The following is a 6,000-nucleotide window of genomic DNA, read 5'->3' as shown; positions in this document are numbered from 1 at the left end:
CATACTATAGAATTGCTCCTGGTCTTTTTAATAAATGCACCTTCATTTTTTCAGAGGTAATGAGTTTTGTGTCTTGAATGAGACCTAAATCACTGTGGCATGTGGATGTATTTATCCAGAAAGTCTCTTTTATTTTGCTTGTTATCCCAGATAGCCTTGTAAACATGGAGAGTTCAGTTCTTATCAAAAATAGATACAAAGAACTGTGTTAAATTAAGCAGTTCATAGGATTTTTATCATATATATATATATACAAGTTCTGTTATAATATGTTTATCTATATGTATAGTTTTTGAAAACATCGACTTAAAATAATTTGGGTTATTTATGTAATAATTTATCATTTTATTTCAGATAATTATGATGAGGCTAATATTGTAAGAACAGATATCAATAATATTGACAATATCATCTTGGTAGCTCTGATGGTTCACTAGAATTAAAAAGAGTCAAGTCAATCATGTAAGGTTTTGGCTATTTTTGGATCATATAACTATATTAATGGAAGCATAGATTTCAGATGCTGACTTTAGCCTAGCAAAGTAATGCCTAGATAACTGAGGAAACATGACTTTTGCTCAATTATTTGCAAAATGGCCTCATTTTTTAAAGAATTGAGTTTATAAATTTAAATTTAGCTTCAGACCATTTGCTGGGAAACGTTATTTCACAGAGAGTGAGCTATATTATAAATATCTTAAAATGGAAGAAATGGAAAAAAATCTGTTAATTTAATATTAAACTGGTGAGTCATGCACAGGAATGGACAGAGGATTGTGAAATTAAGCTTCAACTATATTTTCAGAGCATGCCATTGAGTAGTTTTACTTCAAGTCTCAAATCCCACACATCCACTGGAATTATAAACTGACATTCAAACCTATAGGTCTCTTGTTATAATTTTATTTCTTGATAGAACTCAATCATAGTGAGTAGCTGTACCGATTTTTGCAGAGTTCTATATCCAGAACAGTAGTCATAGAGCATATGTTCACATCATAAAGCAAATTAAATAGAAATTCTCCTTTTGTCTTAACTGAAATAATATATTGTACAATATCACATTAATAACTTATTTAATATTTGATAATGTGTAATGTCTGACTTGATTGTATAAGTGATGTACAATATCAAAAGTATGAATTCATTGTTCTTTTAGTGTCTAAAGGTGCTAAATGTTTTCTCTGGAGCCCAGAGGTAATAAAAAACCCCAGCATATATTTTTTGCATAATTAAGATTGTAAACGGTAATAATGAGACTGAAGTTAAAGTGGACTTCATTTGACCTAGGAGAAGTTTTACTCTCCAATAAGAGTTTTAAATTAGCATTTTGGAAAAGGAAGTTAAAGAAATTGACAACTTAGAAATAAATTTACTCTGCAGGCAAGTTTGAAACACCAGAAACTAATGATGCCATAAGATGATCAGACTTGCCTGCCATAGACAGCTTTGGTAGGCATGTGGATGCTAAGATTCCTTTCATAAACAACCTGTTGGAGTGCACCAGCACCCAGGAGTGCGTACACCAGAGGAAGGCAGAACTCTTCACATGTTTTCTATGGATATAGAGTTTGTCTTCTAAGTTTTGATAAAGTTTTTCAGAAAATCACTTAAAAATTATTTTTGAACATATTTTTGTTGGAAGCTTTGCTAAAAATGATTACATACCTCCATGCTTATTAAAAATAGCAAGCATAGAATATAATTCAATGTATCATCAATGACTCAAGGTCATCACCATAAAGATCAATGAACACATCAGGCTGTATGTCATTCTAGGTGTTCCCTTTCTTATTCACAGGTGGTCAATGAGGCTACCAGTTCCACCACTTGGCATTTGCTGATTTGCTATAAGTTGATGTGAGAATTCCAATTTATAAATCTACTAGATTTGTACAGTATTTAAGATTTAATAATCTCTATATGAAAAACATACTAAAACAGAAGCATGCCTTTTTTCAGAGTGTAAAGTAAGATAGTATTTTCATCAGTTTGTGACAGTTCTTTTAGCAGTGTCTGAGGACATTTTTACGTATAATCTGAATGGCCTGGAGTGTGTCTTCAAGATTTCTGAGGGATACAAGTAATTGAGAATGAGAGATGAACATAAATAATAAAGCATAACGTCATGATCCATAAGGAAATCTCAGAGGATGGTATTAGTAAGACCAATGTCATGCTCAGGAGAAATTCATCATCTTTATGCATGTCACCTTTCTATGATAATACTGATATTTAAACTCAAGAATTTGAATTAATAAAAATAACAATAATTTTCTTACAGTTAAATGGAGAAGAAAATCTTTTCTGGTATTAAAGACTTCAAACTTCAACAAACTCAATCGAAGTTCTTATTCTATATAATATTTCATCTGAACAATCATCCCAAAATTTTCGGATATTTAAAACAGGTGTATAATGAGAAGTGTGACTCATCAAAAAACCAAAACGTTAACTATTTCATTAAGTTTCACCTACCCAAAGTCATGATATCTATGACTCGAGAGTAAGGGGAAAAAAAGGGATTTCATTGAGTAGGTTTGGTTTCCAATGTTAATCACAGCTATATGAGTGACAAAGAAAATGTAATATAACTGAGAAGAAATGTTACACATCTTAACCCAAGTCTGGTTGCATGAGCTAGAATTCAGCGCCTTGTTAAGTGAGGAAGGTCCCCACACCTTGCCTCCTGCTGGAGATACAGGATACTGCAGCTGAGGTTACAGGGACAGGTTAGAATCTCAGAGCCACCACTTAGTGAGAAACATTTTAAAGACCGTCACTTAACCTTTTTGAACCCCAGTTTCTGAATTTGAAAGTAAAAAAATACCTACTTCACAGAATTTTGCATTTATGTGAATATTTTACACACACACATGCACACCCACACCCACACCCACACACACACACACGGTCTGTTGAGAAGATATCCAGCCATGTAATATGAAAAATAGAGACATTTATTCAAGAAAATACAAGATGCAAGAAACACTACATAGGACAATGATACCTCAGTCTCCTTCAAAGTAGGCACCTTGGGACTTCACACGGTTCTCCCAATCGCCATTAGCTGCCTTGTAGTATTTTCCTGAATGTCATCAATGATCCGAAATCTCCTCCCTTTCAAAGATCATTTTAGTTTTTGGAAAAGCCAGAAGTCACAGTGTGCCAAATCTTGGTTATTAGGGGGCTGAGTCACCTGGGCGATTTGATGTTTTGCCAGAAAATGCTGCATGAGACAGGATGCATGAGTGGGTGCGTTGTCATGATGAAGTGGCCAGTCACCAACTGCTAATCACCAGCAGCCTTCTGAATTATCTGAATACTTTCCACAGAGCAATGGTCAAGATTAACACAAAATTTGATGCAGATTCGTTGGTCTACTCGCTCATTTTGAATGTGACAGCCACACAGTACACATGCTCACTTAACAGCGTCTACTACCCCCACTGACTAGTACAGTGAAGTTGTCATTGTTCACACATGTACATTCCAGTCCACTCCCTTTGGCTGCTAGGTTACATCGATGTCATGCAAACCATTCTCATTATATTAACAATGGCTGGACTTTTTCAGACAGGCCTCATCATATATATAATATATACTGTGTTTAGCATTATATCTTATGCCTGGCACCTTCCTTTCCCCTCCCCTCACCCAGTGTGATGACTCCATAGATGCACAAGTTTTCACTTGAGGCTTCTGTGTCTGCAGGTGCTAGACACACCTTCAAAAAGAAGCATTTAATTTTCATTCCAATACTAATATGTAAGTGAGAATCCTTTTTGGATCTTTAATCATTCTTAATTAATGGAGCAGCAGGATCTTCTGATACATTTGACTTATAATTCTGTCCACAGCCTTTGCTGGGTGAATAAGAACACAGAAATAGGCTCTACAGAGTTGGGAAGAAGGGATAAAACACTATTCTTACTTTTGGGGAGCTTATAAACAAATGGCAGAAATAAGTCACATTGGCAGACAACTATGACTACACCCATACTTGATGGCAATTCTACATAGATACAAAGCTAAGTCCATGGTAAAAATGAATGTAATGAAGAGAATAAAATGATGGGCAGAGGGAGGTGGTTTCCAGACTCAGATGAGCCAGACATAGGCTGAATTTTGTACTAGTCTCAGAATTACTGTTACCCTGTTTTTCAGAACATTTTTTCAAATGAAACCCAAGACATTTTATATAAAGTAGTTATCTATATTAAATGATTTATAATAAAGCTATTGTATCTGGAGTGACCACTTAAGTACCCAAGGAGTTTGGTTTGAGCCTCTGAAAGTCATTCTGGGAGCAGCATCCCTAGGAAGCAGTTCCACTTTTTCTTCACATTAATCTCTATGGTGCTGCCAGACTAACCTTTCCAAAACTTTATGCCTCCCCATTACTCAAGACTCTTAATGGATAAAATTCAAATATCCTAATATAGAATTCAACATCATTTACAATGTTTTCAACTTGTGTTTCTACCTTTTCATACAGGTCTCCACTACCCTCCTAACACCTCACCATACTGGGCTGCTTGTTGGTTTCCAAGTACAGTAGTCTTCTCTATATTGTGGTTCACTTATCGTGGCCTCACTGTATCGTGGGATTTTAAAAAATATTATGTTTAATTATTTATCACAGATTTTTCGCTATATCGCGGGATTTTGCAGTACTGTATATGTATGTTGTTAAAGTTATGTAGGTTTAAGAGTGTAGAATAAATGTAAGGTTCCTACTTCGTGGGGGGGGGGTCTAGAATGTAATACCCATGATAAGTGAGGGAATACTGTATGCCATATATCAGATATGTCAGGCTCCACTTATAATTCTATGTTTGATTTTTATTTCAATATTGACACGTGATGGGGAATCTTTGTAGTTCTTAGGGTAGGTTTCCAGCCCCATTTCCATCCTAATTCATATGCTACCTCTTATGTAACATCTTCCTCAAACTCTGCCATACTCAAAGTCCTATCTTTGAATTATTCATTGCTTTTAGCTATGTTTTCTCCCCTGTCATTAAAAGCAACTATCGCAGCGCCATTTTAAAAGGTCTAGAGCAAAGGATAGTGGCCAATGCACCAATAGAAACTGGAGTGACGGTTTACCCGTGAGCTACAGCTTTCTAAGGAAAACACCCCAAGAGATCTCTAAAATAAAGTATTACCAGTAATCTTGAATATTGGGCTTCTTCAAAGGGACTGATTATAAGTAGCCTTTTAAAGTAGAGAGAGAATCATCGTGTTATCCAAATTACGTTCATAAAACTTTCAAATGGTTGTAATTCCATTGTGTGAATATCTGAGATAGATATTTTGGAAAGTCTGGAGAGCAATCTTGCAATGATAATAAAATGGTCAAGTGCCCAGATGTAAATAGGCTACAGTTAAACAGAAAGAGAAGTAGGTCAATGCAGAAAAAATAGGCCACACTTCGAAGAGCCAAAAAAAAGTCTATAAGATCTAGAGATCATGTTGAAATACAAGTTGGTTGTGGCTTGTCAGTGGAAAGTTTCTGTCAGGCTATGAATTTAAACTACACTGAGGAGATAGTCAGATTATATTTAAGAAAAAAGCTTCCCAATATCAAAGGCTGTGAAATGGTAGCAATTACAAAGTAAACTCACAAGTTAAGAGGAAAATATTAACCTGAATGTTTTGAATGCAATTATCTCCCCAACAGACAGCCAGATGGCTACAAAAAGATTAACAGTCCCACCTGACCTATTGTAATAAACAGGGAAGAGACAAATTTTAGGAAATGCTTTTGCCATGGTGGGTAAAACAGATGTCTAAGAGGTTTCAATAACGAGAAATCCTACTAATGACCTTGGAAGCTCTTACAGGTCACGGCGAGCAATGCTATGTATCCAAGTTACTGCTCTATGGGAAAATGAAGACATACATTCTAATACAGCCCTCCAGATATTCTGTTCATGAAGTTAAAATTGTATTGATACTCTTGAAATGTCTACTTTACTAAGTTTTCTTTATATC

Source organism: Furipterus horrens, unplaced genomic scaffold, assembly GCF_987537825.1.
Source record: "Furipterus horrens unplaced genomic scaffold, mFurHor1.1.pri manual_scaffold_1, whole genome shotgun sequence".
NCBI classification, from domain to species: Eukaryota; Metazoa; Chordata; class Mammalia; order Chiroptera; family Furipteridae; genus Furipterus; species Furipterus horrens.
Note: the sequence above shows the minus strand (reverse complement) of the source record.